The following is a 20,122-nucleotide window of genomic DNA, read 5'->3' on the forward strand; positions in this document are numbered from 1 at the left end:
TGGTTTTGATTACTTCTATTGTCCTCATTTGTAAGTCGCTTTGGATAAAAGCATCTGCTAAATTACTAAATGTAAATGTAATATTCCCGCGTCCCTTGGATTGATTTTTTATTTGTTTCTTTGTTTTCTATGAAGCAATAACACTGGCCTGGAAACTTAGCCATCATCCCAGACTTTCAGTCTTAACCTATGAAAATCATCATATCATATGAAAATCATTTAAACAGCAATCATCTAAACAATGAGTGAAATTAAAATCAACCATTTTTTATGTTTTAAGAATTTCCAACATTTGTGTTGTGTATAATTTATATTTAAGCTGTAAGAAATTTTGTCAAATTATTCAAATAGTTTAAAAAATATTATTTCAACAATATAGCTTAACTAAAATTCTGGCTGTGAAATTAGCCAAAGCAAGACAATGGAGTTGGCTATTTTATTCAAAAACACAAACAATACATAATTTGAGATAACTTTCAGGAATAATTCGAAAAAAAAAGACAAAATGACATATCAGTGATGTTTACATGTACTGCTAATATAACAAAAAAAAAAGTATTACAACTTTTTTTTGTTTTATTCATATTTAAAAGGCGAAAAGCTGATATTTACCATATAATTTTTGCAAAGTAATGCCAATTGAAAAGTCAAAACAGCAACAACAAATAAGCAAAGGAATCTAGAAAGCATAAACACAAAATATTGCTCATGTAAGCTTGACTTTGACCAAAGTCACTGTGCACCCATAGAGAAGAGCAAGCAGGAAGAGGACGAGGAATGCACAGGCCATGTTCCAGGCCTCTTCAACTGTATCCTGTACAATAGCTTCAGGTTTGTTCCTCATTCAAAAATATAGCCTCTTCAAATAATGCTGTAAAAAACATAAGAATAAGTTAACATTTAAACTTCATTATTTCCTTGATAAAATTGTTTTACTTGGAAATCTAGGGTACCTGTTTTCAAGTGGAGATGTTAGTAGACAGGGATACCAGCAACATGAGTGACTCACATGTGTACACACCTCACCAGGCACCCAGTCTGGAAGGTTGGAGATCCAGGTGGTCTCGGATGCTAAATTTTCCATCAGGGCCTTTTTAAGGGGTGTGAGTGACCTTGTGGGCAGACACCTCAGTCTTACTCTAGCCCCCAGGTGATGTGATGGAAGGTGGGCTGTGAAACCAAATAACAGGCAATACTCAGCTCAGGCGAAATACACTTGTACCAGGCAGCAGAACTTCTACGAAGGATGGGAGGGAGATAATCAAAGAGGCTAAAACAAAAAAACAAAAAAAAAAAGTGCTAAAAGGGTTAAAAGTTTCTATAATTGATATCATCTGTGTATATACTGTATAGTATATATACTTTTTTTTATGGTACTTTTATTTATCTTAGCTTAAATTTGAAACCTTTCTTCCACAATAATAGTTCAAAGTTTTTCGAAACCAACATGAAATCATTAATTCCTCACGGCAAATTAAATTGAATCAATCCTATTTAAAATATCAGGGTCAGTTTCATCCAGATGGCCCCCACCGCATAAAGTTCCCTCTACAGTGGCGTGTGGATTGATTTTGGCGATGGATGACTTCATGAGCAAACAACACAATTTAGAATGTGCCATCCATTTCCAACTCTGCTGCAGGCAGCATTAGGGCACCATGCATTTGCAAAACGCTTCTGAAGTATGAGCAGCCACAGGACTGAAAGAGGAACTGAGACTGATCTATAGTTGCGTCCCAGTTTAGCTGCCACTGAACGGATATATCAGATGGGAAGAAAGAAACCAGTGACCAAGCAAAGAAGGCTGGGGATTGTTGAAGTGCCAGACGAGATCATCTTCTGAGGGTCTGAGGCGGGATTCTCCCCGGTGGGCTGTTTGGGGTCGGGGGGCAGACACGGCAACAAGTAGTTATCAAAAATAGTTTCTGAAACGTGGCAGCGCTTGAGAACTGTAAGTGCTCACCCGGGTTTCTAGATTCTATTCTCTGCGCTGTGCATTAATTTGCGCACGAGATGCTTTAACTGCACAGGCAAAGGATAGCATATGCATTCCAGTCTCTAACTGAAAACCTTCAAACTGCTTTCTTTGGCTTTGGACGTCCCATTGTTATGATCTCAGGCTCTTGTTCATGGGCCATGTGGATTGGGAAACTATGGCCATTCTATTTCCACTGAATGGAGAACAAACTTGACTACTCTGACCAACAACCAAACATGTCAAACTCAAGAGGTCTCAGTATCTCACCTACTGCGGGATTGGACCCATAGGTAGACCTCTGCCCGCCTGAGTGCGAGTGGCGCAATCACTGGTGCGACAGTGAACCACAGTATTGTGTTGAGAGATTACATTGCGACTCTAAAGAGTAAGGAAAAGTAATCAAACATTCTTGGCATATAACCTATAATAGTATCGATATCCTGGCAATGTTCATGTGCAATGTGGATTATAGAGATAGGGGTTCCTGTTGCCATCTGCATGTTCCTGTGCACAATATGGTGCGTTTGTCTCGCGTTGTGTTCATGTGGTCCGTTTTTAAAATTATTGACGGTGTAAGTGTCCCTTGATTCCACTCTTGCTGTGGAACCAGTATATCATGTTATGCTTCATACGTCCATCTTCATCACTCGTGGGGTCTAAGTCATACCAGGTTTCTCCTATAGCATTTCTAGAAACGCCACTTAGGATTTTTCGGATGAATCCTGTCGCAGAACACAGCACTTCTGTGGGTCTGAACTAGATCGACCCACACTGGGAACAACAGCAAGCTCTATGGTAGGATCTCCTGAGGAGATAAAATCAAATGTTCAGTGAAGAAAAAATAATGCATCATTAATAAAATACATTACATCAATTACTGTCCCCATTATGTTTTAAGGTTGTATTGATGAAAATGTCTATTCCTCACCAAAATGTCGGTAGAATTGGATGTCCAGGGATTTAAAGGGTCTATGAACTCTTTACAGGTAAAGGCGTTTCCATTCATCTGCTGAGTTTAGGTATTGTCAAATGTTTGGTCAAGGACCAAATGTTTTCGGATGGGGTCTTAACCACACAGCTTAATGCTGTGGATGTCTGCTGCATTGGCCTGGGAAGTTGATGCAGACCCCACCAGAGATGGGAGACCACTCATAACACACTCCAGCACAGTACTGGCTGTCTGCACTGATTTCACGAAACGCCCTGATCACCACTCACAGGGATCTGTCTTTATATCATCTGAGGAGCAAAAATACACTTTAACACATGACATCTGGGTTTTGTGGTTTCAAATTAAGCTACCATATTGGATTTGACAAAATTCAGATCAGTTGAAAAGAAATCACTTACCAGTTTGAATTTCAACCTTCTCTTCTGGTAAACATGGATGCTTTAGCAGTACAAAACAACGGTCTTAAGAGTCAACCAATCATTTCTGACAAAGTCAAGTTGCTCACAATATTATTGGACTGGTCTTTGGATTCTTTGGTGCCACTTTGCTTTTAACCCCTGTCCTGTTAACCATGACACTTTAGGGGTGTTGTCTGCGCTCTCCAACAACACAGGAAATTTTGACCGTATTGTCCTTTATAATGTCTCCCTGAGATGAGATTTCTTTATTTGACTGAAGCTAGTTTGAACAAAGATTGTGCTGTACAGGGAAAAATTAATAAAGTTAACCTTGTGCATTCAGCTAAAAATCACTATGATGATGCTTTATACCGTCAAGCAAAAAAATGTTAGTAAAAAATTGTAAAAGTATATTGAAAACAAAACATCTTTGGCTGCAGAACTACACCAAAATACTTTCGTCACAAACCAGGATCTCATGTCTGAAAAATCATCCGGAATTCATTTTCAATTATTACTTCATCTCTGACAAGCAGAACAACCAATTCCTTGTCGTGATCTGGTACAAGCTTTTACCTGTGCAAATACTGGTGCGTTTCTCAGCAGTTTTCCCATCGTGGTCCGTTATTTATCTGATGACAGGTGTAAGTGATCCCTTCATTCCACTCTTTGCTGTGGCACCAGTATCTCACTGTATGCTTTCTACATACGCCCATCTTCCATCACTGTGGGGTCTAAATCACTACCAGTTTTCTCTCTGCAGATCTCTTGAAAGCTTCACTTGATTTTCGGGTCGAATCCTGGTCGCGAGAACAATCAAGCAGCTTCTGTGGGTCTGAACTAGATCAACTCCACACTGGGAACAACAACAGCAAGCTCTATGGTAGGATCGCCTGAGGAGAAATGTGTCAAATGTTCAGTGAAAAAAAAAATACAAAACATCATTTATAAAATACATTAAATAAATTACTGTCCCCAGTAAAGCATAATGTTGTATTGATGAAATGCTCTATTCCTCACCAAAAAAATGTTTCCTGTGTAGAATTGGATGTCCAGGGATTTAAAGGGTCTATGAACTTTTACAGGTAAAGGTGTTTCGCAACATTCATCTGCTGGAGCTTTAGGTATTGTCAAATGTTTGGTCAAGGACCAAATATGCTTTCGGATGGGGCCCAATCCACACAGCTTAATGCTGTGGATAGTTCACATTACCCAGCCTGAAGCTGATGCAGACTCACCAGATGTGGGAGACCACTTTACAACATACACTCCAGCACACAGCAGCACTGGCTGTCTGCACTGATTTCACCTAAACGCCTCCTGGATCACCTCACTTACAGGATCTTGGCCCTTATATCATCTGAGGAGCAAAAAATACACTTTAACACATGACATCTGGCTTTTAGGAGCTAAATTAAGCATCAAGTGTATTGGACAAATTCAGATCAGTTGAAAAGAACTGTCTCTACCAGTTTGAATTTTTCAACCTTCTCTCTCTTCTGGTAAACATGGATGCTTAGGCAGTACAAACAATCTGGTCTTAAGAGTCAACCAATCATTTCCTGACAAAGCCAAGTTGCTCACAATATTATTGACTGGTCTTTGGATTCTTTGGTGCCACTTTGCTTAACCCGCCTGTTAACCATGACACTTTAGTGCGTTGTCTGGTGCTTCAACAACACAGGAAATTTTGACCGTATTGTCCTTTTTATAATGTCTCTGAGATGAGATTTCTTTATTTGGACTGAAGGTTTGAACAAAGATTGTGCTGTACAGGGAAATTAATAAAAGTTAACCTTGCATTCAGCTAAAAATCACATGATGATGCTTATACCGTCAAGCAAAAAATGTTAGTAAAACAATTTTAAAAAGTATATTGAAAACAAAACATCTTTTGCTGCAGAACTACACCAAAATACTTTCGTCACAAACCAGATCTCATGTCTGAAAAATCATCCGGAATTCATTTTCAATTATTACTTCATCTCTGACAGCAGAACAACTGGGTTCCTGTCGCATCTGGCATGTTTACCTGTGCAAATACTGGTGCGTTTCTCAGCAGTTTTTCCATCGTGGTCCGTTATTTATCTGACAGGTGTAAGTGATCCCCTTGATTCCACTCTTGCTGTGGCACCAGTATCTCACTGTATGCTTTCATACGTCCATCTTCCATCACTGTGGGTCTAAATCTCTACCAGTTTTCTCCGCCGTAGATTCTGGAAAGCCACTTGATTTTCGGGGTCGAATCCTGTCGCAGAACACCGCAGCTTCTGTGGGTCTGAACTAGATCGACCCCACACTGGGAACAACAGCAAGCTCTATGGTAGGATCGCCTGAGGAGAAATGTGTCAAATGTTCAGTGAAAAAAAACATAAAACATCATTTATAAAATACATTAAATAAATTACTGTCCCCAGTAAAGTTAATGTTGTATTGATGAAATGTTCATTCCTCACCAAAAATGTTTCCAGTAGAATTGGATGTCCAGGATTTAAAGGGTCTATGAACTTTACAGGTAAAGGTGTTTCCATTCATCTGCTGAGCTTTAGGTATTGTCAAATGTTTGGTCAAGGACCAAATGTTTTCGGATGGGGCCCAATCCACACAGCTTAATGCTGTGATGCTCTGCTGTATTGGCCTGGGAAGTTGATGCAGACCTCACCAGATGGGAGACCACTTACAACACACACCTCCAGCACAGCACTGGCTGTCTGCACTGATTTTCACGAAACGCCTCCTGATCACCACTACAGGATCTGTCTTTATATCATCTGAGGAGCAAAAATACACTTTAACACATGACATCTGGGTTTTAGGAGCTAAATTGCCATCAAGTGTATTGACAAATTCAGATCAGTTGAAAAGAAATCACTTACCAGTTTGAATCTCAACCTTCTCTTCCAGGTAAACATGGATGTTTAGCAGTACAAACAATGGTCTTAAGAGTCAACTAATCATTTTCGGACAAAGTCAAGTTGCTCACAATGTTATTGGACTGGTCTTTGGATTCTTTGGTGGCTCTTTTTGCTTAACCCGGCCTGTTAACCATGACACTTTTTAGTGTTGTCTGGTGCTTCAACAACACAGAAATTGTGACCTTCTTTGTCCTTTATAATGTCTCTGAGATGAAATTTCTTTATTTGGACTGAAGGTTTGAACAAAGGCTTGGCTGTACAGGTGAAATAAATAAAGTTAGTTTTTACATTCAGCCAATAATCACATGTAATTAATAATAAATATGTGCTAATAAAATAATTATACTTTCAAACATTTCAATGAGCCAGATATTAGGTTTTGAAAGTTGTTCATTATTTTCTTCATTATGCTCAACTTACCCGTGCACATGTCATATTCTGTCATGAACACTTCAGAGTTGTGGGTGGCTTTACAGGTGTACTTTTTTGTATTCATATGTGGCCCTGATAGATAGCTGACTTATGTAAGTGTACTTTGTCTCGCCTTTATCAGCGTTCTGAAACTTTTTAGCAATTTGACCTCTGACAGACTTTTCACCATCAAGCCATTGTACAGAAAGTTTGTCTGGGAAATAATCATTCAACTGGCACTCCAACACAATCCTGTCACCGTCCTCTCTACTCAGCAGAGTAATATTAGGCTTATAGACACGTATTGCTATTAAAATAGAGACAAAAATCAATTAACTTAGGCAGTGTGGTATAAACAAAGGCACAAATTTTATAAAAATGCTTATTCAATGAATTCAAAAAGATTTGCAAATTAATGCTGTTGATGTTTCAGTGTGGTGATTATTTACATCAAGGGAGTTTTTAAATGTTGCAGATACTGAAAACGTAAGATGGACAGAAGAGGAAGTCAGAATCATGCTTCAGTGAACATAGCAAATAGCAGATGGAAACGTTAAGTAACAGTCAAGCTAAAATAGCCACCGAAAGCAGAACTGAAAACCACCTGCATCTCTCTGAGACATGGTTAAGCACATCTGCACAGGGAAAGACACCTTGCCATTTACATAAAACAACTTGCTTTGTTATGCAATTTATGTTTTTAATATACTTTGAAGCATGAAATATTTACACTCACAAAATATCCACAACTAGAAAATGTTGTGCTTCAGTCTCACAAAGAACAAAGCCTTGCAGATTTAGAGAAATTTAAGCTTTGAATTTAAAGAAAATTATGTGTAAGTTATTACATTCAGAAAATAGGGAAACATTTCAAACAGGCTTTTAAATACTTCTTTGTATTAATAAATGTTACTTCTTATGTAGTTTAAATAAACATGTTCAGAGCAGCATTAGAGTTGATCATGCAAATCAGTTTCTCCTTGAGATGAAATTTTGTAAACTTGAGAAGAAAAAAAAAAAAAATACAAGAGCAATCAATTGGTTTCTTTCTTTTATTAAAGGAAAAACAAACTTAAAAACAAACATCACAATCACATATTTACAATAATGAAAAAAGAAAAGCGCTGTTTTTCTGAAAGATCTTGCATGTCCTTAAAGGAATCATTTCACCTGAAAGCATAAGTTGACACCAGTTAGAGCCAGAAAAAATTATTCTGTGTAACATGCAAATGTTAAATGTATGTCAAAGTTAAATATATGTTAAAAAGCAAGGACAACTTTTTTTGCATCATCTCTCCCCAAATGACTAAATCATTAGCACAAAATTAAAATGCTCCTATAGTCTCAGATTTATCCTAAACTAAAAATCAACTATAAAAAAAATAAATAAAATAAAAAATGTATACCTTAACAAAAGTAGCCCCTATGCTGTAGAACAAGGTGATGAGGAACAGGAAAACAAAGGTTATGGCAGTGTTTGCAATGCCACTATCATCTGTATCACTACTTCTGCATAGGGGATGCTCTAGCCACACAATCACTGCTGCAGGAACAGACAAGAACACATTTGAATGACTAACAGGACAACAACGCCACTGTCCAGCACAAACATGTTCTCTTACAATTATAATGTTTTAACTACTTCACCTGCCGATCCTCATATATAAATTAGACAAGTCCGCTGAGGGCAGGGATATCCAGTAAAAGGAAACCAATTAGAATATTGTGGCAGAGAAAGAACCATGATTGAATTATGCTGTTTTTGAAATTTGAGGATTTTCATCTGCCATGTTTCTATCTCTTGTTAATTATGTAGCACATTTACTACATAACTAAAAACACAACAGAAATATAAGCAAAGAAAGGTGACCCTGACAACCTCATATAAGTCAGCTTAATGTGTCTTGGCATGCTGTAGACGAACTGATGTGTCTATGAATTATCTGTCTCTAATAACTGAAATGGAGAGCATAATGTGTTTAGGTGATTATAATATTAAACAGTACAAATGACATACAATATGCACACACACACACACACACACACACACACACTGATATTATTAAGCATTTTATGTGCCAGTTGATGGTATAGCTTTAATGACATTTAGTCTTTTTTTAACTGCAGTTATATTTTTTTTATATTTAATAAAAGTATTTTTATTTATTGGTATTTCTTAATTACTTTTAAAAATTGCTTTCATTATTATATTTTCAGTTTTTTGATATTTTAACTTAAGTTTCATGTTTTCATTTGAATACATTTTGTGTCATTCAATAAATATATATCCAGTTTTTATTTCCAATTTATGTGATGTTATTTTTATGATGTTTGAGATCTTTAATGCTCACATATGCTGTGACAGAGAAATATGATAAACAGGTATAATAACAGAAACTAAATGCACAGGAATTATGCTTTGTTTCTTTTTTATTAGTCTTTTCCTAAATGTAACGTGCAAGAAAGTATCTCAAAGAAGCAAGAAGCCACAAACATTAAAGACCAACACAATTACAAATATGGACATGTAACTCAAAAACAAAAAAGAAAAAACACTTAACAGGCATAACAGGGAAGACATCACATACACAATGCTCTAGGGCTTGCAAAATGCAGGGGTATTCATACTTAAATTAATTACTCCTGCCTTTTCAATATTATCAGTAATAGATCTTGTCAGTACGCGCATTTTTTCATCAATGGCTTGTGGATACACGACACAACTGGAACACTGTACCATTCGTCCACTTGGAATCATTAACTGTTAGCTGACTGTAGACTGAGAAGGTTTGATCTTTCTGAATTGGCAGGCTAGTGCTGTATTTAGAAGTCACAGGTTCATCATCAGCAAGCCAAGACACAAACACCTCTTTGGGGTAGAAGTCCTTCACATAACATGTCAGGGTCATCGGTTCACCCTTTTTGTGCTCTGGGGGGTGCTAATACGAAAACAGTGGGTTTCTTGGGTTTTTTTGCACCTAGTAATACAAGATCACAGTTAAGACCAGAATGAGTCATGAGTCGTTTCTTTATTATTGCTTTTTTGTCAAACTCTATATTAACGTCAATTGCAAATGAAATATAAATCAAAAAGAACTGTGTGAAAGCATGAACTGCATGATGTTTTACAAAAAAGAAAAACCCATACCCATTTTCTCTGACGAACTTAGTCGACTTTGGGCTCTGCTAGCTCGTTGTGCTCAACGGTGCATGTAAATTCAGTGCCGTTGCTCCATTCTTCATAGCCAATCGGGGCATCAAGTTCCACATGTTTTTCGTTGCCCTTATATCTTTCTCAGCGATGTTGTTATTATTAGCTGTTATTGTTATTTTGCCGAATCCTTGGATTTTCTGATAAAGCTTGCACTTCAGCACTCTTAAGTTCTATTTTCAGCATGGTTTCAAGGGAGGGAGGCAATCTATATCAACAGCAATATCGCTGCAATCTTGAATAGGAACTGCAGAAAATCCAGACAGATTTGAGGAGAAATATGAATAATTCTATATATAAAGAATAATTATATATATATATATATATGAATAACATATGAATAAAGAAACAGAAAAAAGAAACATTTCTATTTTTTTAAAAACATTCACAGTTCTCAATGGAAAACATACCTGCATATTCGGCCTCTCTTTCTTCATTTCCCGCCTTGTGCACGAACTCACACTTAACTTTGCTGGTTTGCTTCTTCCAGGCTTCGGCACTGATTTGCAAAATGCTTGTTGCACTATATTCGGTTACTGAGCCTTTCTTCTCACTTTTGTCATAATTTTCTATCGTTTTTTCTTCAGCTCGTTACCATCCAGAAACCACTTTCTGAAACGTGTGTGATTTAGGCGAAAACCGTTGGGCTAAACACATGAAGGTTGCTGTTTCGTTCTCTAAATCCATTTTTGTAGGTGCTATATACACAGCTGCACGCACATCTGGCGGTGGGGCTGGCAACATACAGGAGAAAGCAGAGGGGGACATGAAAAGCAAAAAGAAAATAGTGCAACATGCCTTTTATGCAAGCAAATAAGATGCTCTTGTAGTTGAGTTTGAACGTCAATGTTAAATGTTGTATAGCGTATTTATATTTAAATTTTCTTCTTCTTCTTCTTCATCATCTCCATCTTTTATTTTGGTTGAAACAGCGGGTAAAAATCTCATATGTCATTGTATTCCCTGAAGTATTTCTAAAAGCCTATGGGTATTTCATTGATTAAAGAAATTGTGTAGCCTATAATGTGCTTTTCGTTTTTTGTTATAGCATTTTTAGAGCCTTGCTTTTCTCAGCTGGTGTAAACATTGACTGACATCAGACTTTGATAAGTGCTTGACATCCACAGTTATAACAGCAGAATAACTGGTTAAATAAACCAAAGAGTGCGCTAAAATTTCCAATCAAACATGAGCCTCCACAAAGAAACAACAACATTATCTTAATCCAACAGCAAAATACTATAGAGAGACACATGAAGTAGCTAATGTAAAATGTTAGACATTTTAAAAATGTAACTTACGTGGTGGAAGAAGAGGAACTTTACTATTCTTTTTTGCCTTTAGAATTTGAAGCTTCGCAGTTGTATGGTTTTTTGAGGATCCAACTCGCTTTTTTCTCACGCGCATATGGCTGACTTTGGTATATTCTCCACCACTGCCGAATGCTGGATACTGCACGAAATCACTCAACTCCTTCGCATTATAATCCGTCCATTTAAAAAGTCAGCGGAGTCCGCAGGTGAGAAACCTCTTGCCATGCAGCCGATGGTGACGTACCCAGTAGAATCAGGAGTACACTGGGACATGGCGAAGATTGACGTTGGTGGAGATGATTCAGCTGTAGAGACATTACATCTTGACCAAACAGAATCAAGCATTTCTACGAGCGGCATAATAAAAAACACAAAATCTTGCGAATTAGGTGAAATATTTTTTTTTCTTCTGATGCTGTAATAAATAAAGTGTTAGCCTATATATCTATAGCCTACTTTATTACATGAAATTTTGACTGCATGGATTACTTTTCAGTTAGTTTCAAATTAGTCAGTTCACATAACCTGTTAATTGTATAAGTTAAAACAAACAAATATAACTCTTTAGTATATGGAACCAACTCTCACTATTAATTGTTTATTATCATGTCTATTATTAACACACTGGCTGTTTATTAGTAGCCTACTTATAAACCACATATTCTGTATGACGATATTCTACATCCCTTAACCCGACCCAACACCTAAACTTAACAATTACCTTACTAACTTTAAATAAGCAGAAAATCAGGAGTATAATTAAGGCTAATAAATGGTTTGTTAATAGCGATAATTGAATTTTTAAAAAATAAAGTGTGAACCAAACGAACAAATAGGCTAAACAATCCTTTCGAGAATTTATATAGCATTATTGTAACATTGATGTATAGCATTATTGTAACATTGATATATAGCATTATTGTTACATTGATATATAGCATTATTGTCACATTGATATATAGCATTATTGTAACACTGATATATAGCATTATTGTAACATTGATATATAGCATTATTGTAACATTCATATATAGCATTATTGTAACATTCATATATAGCATTATTGTAACACTGAACTTTGGAATAATTCGAAAAGGATAATTAGCCTATAACCCAATCTGTAATTATTAAATAGCGGTTGGGTATCGACCTACGCCGGTGTTTTACTTATTTATTTAGAGAACATAATTTTCCAGACATCTTTATGATGTTATTTGTACTTGATGAGCATTGTAAAAAAAAAAAAAAAAAAAAAAAAATTGTAAAAAAAAAAAAAAAAAAAAAAAAACAGGCACGCGACACGTTGCAGTTTAGTTATTTAGTCATATTTAGCTGATATTAATTATTCTAATATTTGCCCAGACTGGCAACACTTGCGAGAAGAATGAACAGTTAAAGCAGCCGTTTAACAATAACTACTGATATAATAATAAAACTGTAAATGATAATACATACATGTGACATTTTGTCTTATTTTACGATACAACTGTCCTTGCAATTAATAATAAAATCTTACTGTTTGTAACGGTGACTTTGGTGCCGCGTCCCCAGTAGTCGAAAGCCCAGTTACACGATATTCTTTTAATGTTACAGCGCAGTATAAAAATGCAACTCAAAAATGCCCAGGATCTGTTAAATGACCTGTAGCCGATTCGTTGTTTTATCTGAATTCGTGTAGGCTACACATCAAATTGTGGTGTAAAAAATAATTATTCAGAATTAATGTGAATCTTTGGCGCTTTCTAGCAAAACTCTAAAGGCATGTCCTGACTTTAATTGTGCGGAATCGTAGAGTAAATAGCCATTTAAACATTGCTTAAATATAAAAACAACTTTTTGACAAATTAGCCTACCTGTGACAATTTTTTCGTACTTAGATCAGATTTTGTTTAGAAGGTTTTTCTTACCTGACGAGACAGTGACCATGGTTCCTTTCCCCAGTAGTCAAAAAGTATCATTGTCATTACACTGACAGTTTTAGCTATGGATGTTGTACAAAAATATCTATTATGTACGCTCTTATGACAAGTCAGCTTTGGCTTTATTTTCTCCTCCTAAGCCACAAATTTAACTTTTTATCCTTTTTAATTCAGTCTAACTTTCATTCTTGTAAAACGGACAAGCGGTCTGTACATTTAGTTTTCCTTCCTTTTAAGCTTTAATATCTATTTAAAACACGTGTCAATGTTTATGAAAGATTTAAATGTTTCTTCTTACTAGATGTCACTGTGACCGACGTGCCTTTCCCCCAGTAGTCAAAGTAAGCGTAGTCACAGTGATACTTTCATTTCTTCAGCGCACAAAAAACTCTAACGATTTTTTTTATACATATATCAGCAAATTCAGCTACAATCCTTTGTACAATCCAATGCAACATTGTTTCATTATTTTTTCTCTCTCTCTCTTTAACTAGGCTATAGTAGACTAAAAAGTCTGCTACTAAACATGCATTTTTAAATATATTTATTTATTGTAGTTTGGCTCTAACTAAACAAAAAATCGATCGTCTTACCTGATGTTACAGTCACCATTGTTCCCTTTCCCCAGTAGTCAAAGGCTTCGTCACAACGAGAAGATTTTATTGATAAGAGTCATACCCATAACCCTATTAGTATATTTACACTGTCTTGCCACAGGCTTCTCCCTGCTTATCAAAGCGACTAGTTTTGAGATATTTTAGTGCTACACTTTCTTTAATCTGAGAGTTTTACTCGATATTGTTTATGATTACCGACGTCCCCTTTCCACTCATTATAGAACACAAAAAATTTAAATATGACTGCATGTTATTTTTTGTGTCAAGACCACTCACCTGATCTTCAAAACTGAACAAAAGTTGAATAACAGAAAGTATCGATAACATCTTACCTGAGGAAACGGTGACTTTGGTTCTTTTCCCCAGTAGTCGAAGTAGTAGATTATTGTGACTGGTGCCTTTGAGTTGGCAACCAAAAACCCACAAGAAGAAGCAATGTCTATGTGGATCAAACCTCAAAATAGCCAACATTTGTTATTTTACCTAAAACATCTCTTCAGCATGCCTTTCTGTAGCTGCCCTTCAAAATATGAAGACACTGATATTAAAAAGTGAAGCCATTTTAGGCTATAATAAACTTAATCAAACGCTTCCTGTATCTGCCCCTAACGTTGATACAACGTTTAATGCTAAACGGTTGAAAAAGGTTAACAAAAACACTTGTAAATCAACATTAATGTTTTTAAATAAGATCTGTATGGTGAATCAACAGCATACAAAATAAATTTCTGCCTTTTAAATTATTAATATTAAATTATTTAAGATCATTACTATTATTTTAATAGCATTTTACAATATTTTGATCATGAAACCCATTCTAAAAATCTAAAGTATGTTAAATATTATCATCATTGGGGCAAGGGGCCTTCATATGATGCTGCTAAAAACACATTATTTTGTGTATTTGGTGTAATGCAATTTGTTTATGCGGTTTAGGTTTAAAAAGAAGCACATTAATTTCCCATATAATGTACATTATAGTTTTCTGCCTCTATGCCCAACCTTCTGAAACGCTACGATTTTTTACAAAAGCTCTATGCGCTCTGAAAAGCGAGGTGTGCTCTGATTGACCAACTATTCAGACGTTGCAAAAACCTCAATAAAATAACTAAATCATATGACCAAAAACATATGCCCCACAAGGCATAGTTCAGCCCCCACAAAACCCCGAAAAAACGTTTCAAAACACTTAAAAAGAACGAGCTTGGTAGCGCATTGAACACATAGACAGTAAAAGAAATGGACACAGCGAACCCCATTGGAACTCAGGTGGGGCAAGTGAAGCCCGCTTTTAGCGATTTTAGAACTTCCGCTTCTGACGCGCAGACTCAAACTAAGCTTGATGACGTCAGCAACCTGTCTGACAGATGTAAATCTTCTAGTAGTAGTTGTAGCGTGCAAACTGCCATCGCTAATCTTGCAGAGACGGCGCAGCTTGAGCGGGGAGTTCTTTGGCGTGAGTGAGCAGGAGTAAGTATTCTGGTTAATTATTTTGTATAGTATTTTAAAAATAACACCAGTATGCTTATATCTCTTGATCGCCTCCCCCCGATTGCCCCGCGAGCTTCTCCTCCTGTCTGTACGGTAATTTCTCTACTGTGCGGCTGTAGAGAGTCGAGTGGTTATGTACTTGCGAATCAGTTAGCCTATTTTACAAAAAACTGTTTCTCTAATGGGCCATAATGTAACATAGAAGGTAATGGAGCCCTTTATACATTGTCGTGTATCTTTAGAAATAAATAATGGACCAAATGGAGTCTTTAAACAAATGCCTCAGATGTATAGTTATTACGCTGTCAAAGTGACCAGCAAAAAAAAAATGAATGGGAGTCACCGGGATCTAGCATAACGCGCGAAGTTCTGCTACAAGATGGCGTGCACGCCAGTCGCACTCTTCAACTTCCGGTCGGTAATTCCTTGCCCCCTGGTTGAACGCACCCTGTTGTGGATGACGCGAAGCGCTGCAACTATGGCAGCTGAGAAGGCCATTCTCTGTGTTCTTTTGAGAAGAATTTTCGAGCCTGATGATATTGATATAAATACTTGTTTAATACTGTAAAGTAAATTGATGTTATGTGTCACTGCCCTTGCCGTCCAGAATGAAAGTACACATCTTACCAAATTTGACTGAAAAAACACTTCTATTTTATCTCCTGGTAGCTAATCAATTCTAATTTAAATTATTTTATTTCTAGTTCTTTAATTTTTAAATACCTTGTATTAATTATCATTCTCATTTTTGTAAAGCACTTCATTACCACTGTGTATGAAATTTGCATATAAATAAACTTGCCTTGTAAATGAAGTTAAAAATATAAACAACTACATCATCATGGCGATATGCTATATTTTACTATAAAACTCTTACGGCAAAAAAGCAGTTGCAAATGATGTACAAACTAAAATATAGGGCTACTTCACCTTTGCACCCCCAAAAAAAAAAAAAAAAAAAACACGTGTAGCACTTTGTACCTGTACTACCAACTTATATGTAATATCTAATATTATTGGAGTGTGGATTACATTGGAAAGGTTTCCGTGACCTCTCGGGATCTTGGCAAAAAGTGTTGCGATTTATTTCCACAACATGATGCATGATGGGATACACTAAGCCTTGAATACCGCTCCGGAGTGTGGAGTGTGGATTTAGTGTGCGTTAAGGGCACTGGGCTTTGGCACTTTTAAGATCTTGGACAGTCTTGTGCACTTACTTACTGTCGCGCGCACGCGCTCTCAAGTGGCCAAGACCGAGACTGCATCCGAAAACTGAAAAATGCTGCCTTCGGAGGACGCATTCCAAGGTAGGAAGGCATCAAGGCACGTCCGAATTCAATGTTAGTTTCTGTTCCCGTCTCCAGAGATGCCTTCATCTGAAAAAGTGTTATGATTTCACAACATGATGCATGATGGGATACACTAAGCTCCGCCCATGGTTGAGATCCAACGGCACCTGGATCTTGGCCGCACTGTCGAGCACGCCCCAGACGATTCGCATCCCAAAACGAAAAACACCGATATTTAATCAATGCAACAAATGTCCAATCCACCGTTATCTCTCGTTCCGCCCCAGACATTCCAGATTTTAATGTCAGTCCTTATTTATCCTACAACCCATCCGTACGTTCCATCAGACGCCCCATCAACCACGTCAGCCATTCATTCGGTCGCCATCCGATCACCGTCAGCCCCATCCATGCATCCTGTCCGTTCGCCTGTCGTCAAACTATTCAACCAACTCATGACCACCCATCACCAACCATCTGACGCTGTTGACGGCGTATCGTCGAACCACTATTCAATATCCGCTAGTAAAATGAAACTTAACAAGTTATATAATAAATTATGATGTAAAAGACTATAAAGTGGAAGCTAGACGTTCCAAAATCAAAGCTATGTGATGTAGGATATAAGGTAATTTATAAATCACACACTATAAAATATGATAAAAGGAAGCTAAAGAAACAAGGTCATTACAGATAAAATATTTTAATAAGAAACAATTTATATTGATTTGTGACATATATCACTCTCTCTCTCTCAGCCTCTCACACACACATCACATACACACTCACACTACACACACACACTCTCTCCTCTCTCACTCACACTCTCTCTCACTCACACACACACACACACACACACTCTTCCTCTCTCTCTCTCTCTCACCTACCTACCTACCACACCTACACCCACCACACCTCAAAACCCCTGAAAGAGGACTGCTCTTTGCAGAGCTTCTTTCACGCTCCCTTTATGTAGTTCAAGAGAGGCAACATGGTGGAGTCCTCCACCTTACAAACACGACACAACCAATGACAACAAATCAGATTGATGTGGTTGTCAATGCTAAACTGGTCTCCTCAATACCGTGATCCCCAAGAAGGAAAACATCCTCTCGCAATCTCCTCCCTGCACAATGTGTAAGATCATTGACAGCTTAGAGCTTGTATTGCTGAAGCTTACGGATCACCCTCTCTGCAGCCTCTCAGCCTCAGCACCTTATAATAATAAATAAAATATATAATAATATAAAATTATTATAATAATAAAATAATACATATTTATATATAGCTTACACACACTCAAATACACTTTACAGAACAGAGAAAATAAGAACAAAGCAACTCTTGCATTATACAAAGATTAAAAAGATTTAAAAAATAAGATAACAATCACACTTTCACTGTGCCTTGTGATGGAACTCAGGCCTCCGCTTGTTTTCTTCAGGGCTAGGAAGGTGGTAGCTCTGTCAAATGATGCTGGTCTAGCATCTCTGACCAAGTTGGAGGGAGATACATAGCCCAGCTAACGCTAGCTAGCTACGCATTTCAGTACAGTACTATCAAAGATCCTTGTCTCCTTCACCCTCTGATTTAAGGACAAATACAAACCACAGTAATGATAGTAGTGTTAATTTACTTTGTGAAAAGTAATCCCCCGAGCCCTACTCTGGGCGATGGTCCTACCGATTTGAACAGGAAAATGCTGCACAGTGCTCTGGCATCTTAACTGTTGCTACGCGAATCCAAACTGAGTAATGCACTGCTCAAAAATGGCTAGCCGCAAATCTCAGCTTCCAGCGGCTAATAGGGCGCTCTACCTATAAGGACGCCCTTATGGTTGCTTCAAAAAAAATAAAGATGGCGCCTGAAAGTTGCGGTCGGTGGTCTGCGTGTAAATGTATGTTTTTGATCAACGCTTTCCACTTTTTTATAGTCATTTCTAGCCGCAGAAATTAATAATTAAATATCCACCAAGCTATCACCAAAAACTCTCTATATTTTTAATTGTAGATCATTTTTAACCATTACTCTGCCCCTGTAGCTCGTCCAAAATCAGTTTCATGAGGTGCCTTCAGTAAAACGCTTGCCTGCAAAGTCATCATTGCCTGATTTGGCAGCGCGAGGCAGCAAGTCATCTGCCTAAGTTTTCGGATGCAGCCCGTAGCGTGGGTATTTTACGCGCTATAGTCCAGCTTGCCTGCTCGTGGCACATCCCATCATCGCTTTTTAGCAGCGTTCAGTCAATGTACTGTTAGGAGTAACTGAATAACTCTGGAATATTGGTTTATTTCTGGCCTAGAGGGAGTGTGGCACGCTTATAAACCAATAACTTGCTATTTGTGGATTAGTGTGTACTGGAGGACGCACCATTCCCCAAACGATTCAGATAGATTTGGTGAACTGGTTCAACCGGTTCACTAAGAAGATCCGGTTACATATGTGGCAAGCAGAGGAATTGCTAAAGATCTAGTGTAATGACTACGCCACCTGGGAATTCTCAACCCAGGAAAACCAACCTAAAATAGGCTGCACAGATTTATTCCCCTAATAGGGACAAGAGATCGGATGAATATCTTTCAAAATAACATTTTTTTTATTTAAGGGCACAATTATAAAGTTCAAGAAAGACAATACGATGAAAAATGTTCAAAATAACACTACAGTGCTGAATAGCACACACCTCACAACATCAATGCAAAATAAATACACTTAATCAAAAAAAAATAACACTCAAAAATAAGGCAACAGGACTGAGTGTTACCAGCAGGGGGGGACTCAATGAGCACCACAACACACAGTAAGTAGCACAAGAAATACAAAAGAAAACCAAAACAATAACAAAATTAATATCACCTTCACACACTGGTGCCCATACACAGCACAAAAATAATCCACAAGTCAAGCCCCGCCCCTTTACTTCTTAAGACACACCTCAACCCCAATGAAATGAATCACATACATAAAATTAAATACACAGTTCACGGTAAAAACGCAAGTACAAAATTAAAAAACATTTGAAAGAAGAAAAAGAGAAACCAATACACCACTAACACACAACATTCTCCTACACACACACACTACACACGCACGCAGCCAACCCACGCACACACACACACCACCAACAACACAAAAAACAAAAAAAAACACACACACACTAACTGTAGGGCGGTGATATTCCTCCTGTCGACCTGCACACGTAATTAAAACACTAACAGTTTCTTGTTCGGCCGCAGCCAGAGTGGGATGAAATTGACGCAAATCCTTTCGTTTTAATATCTAGTTAAGACAGCAGTAAAACAAAGCAGCGCTCCGGGTGATCAACGGGCGAATGACAGGTAACCCCAGCAACGAATCCAGTCACAGTCCAAAGTGCGAAATCACTGCACACTATAAATAGAACAGAAGTACTTGATTTACCCACTGCCCTATAAGAAAGATTAAACAAACGCTATAAACCGCGTTCCTACCTGTGGAGTCTCACACAAGAACGTCAGCCATGGAACAGCACTCGATCTCCTACATGCCATACGAGGGACCAAACAGACAAATTTCCCGCATGCCACTCAGCATGCGGAACCGGAAAACAAGGAAGAAGCTCCGTGACGTGATTCATTACAAAACAGGT

General features: G+C 37.5%; 3 long non-coding RNA genes and 1 pseudogene across 3 annotated transcripts in view; 1 reads left to right on the forward strand and 3 right to left on the reverse strand.

Moving 5' to 3' along the window:
- Positions 1-20,122, forward strand: part of LOC122143901 — a 355,125-nt pseudogene that overhangs the window by 185,769 nt on the left and 149,234 nt on the right.
- Positions 1-20,122, reverse strand: part of LOC122143908 — a 299,947-nt gene that overhangs the window by 136,555 nt on the left and 143,270 nt on the right. The window lies entirely within an intron of this gene.
- LOC122143902 lies at positions 6,441-14,092 on the reverse strand. Its single transcript, XR_006159421.1, has 4 exons — positions 14,047-14,092; positions 11,167-11,483; positions 6,664-6,961; positions 6,441-6,497 (listed from the first exon to the last, which is right to left on the reverse strand). It is a non-coding gene; the product is annotated as an uncharacterized LOC122143902 (long non-coding RNA).
- LOC122143903 lies at positions 7,693-8,165 on the reverse strand. Its single transcript, XR_006159422.1, has 2 exons — positions 8,061-8,165; positions 7,693-7,824 (listed from the first exon to the last, which is right to left on the reverse strand). It is a non-coding gene; the product is annotated as an uncharacterized LOC122143903 (long non-coding RNA).

The sequence above is a fragment of the Cyprinus carpio genome, unplaced genomic scaffold, assembly GCF_018340385.1.
Source record: "Cyprinus carpio isolate SPL01 unplaced genomic scaffold, ASM1834038v1 S000006530, whole genome shotgun sequence".
NCBI classification, from domain to species: Eukaryota; Metazoa; Chordata; class Actinopteri; order Cypriniformes; family Cyprinidae; genus Cyprinus; species Cyprinus carpio.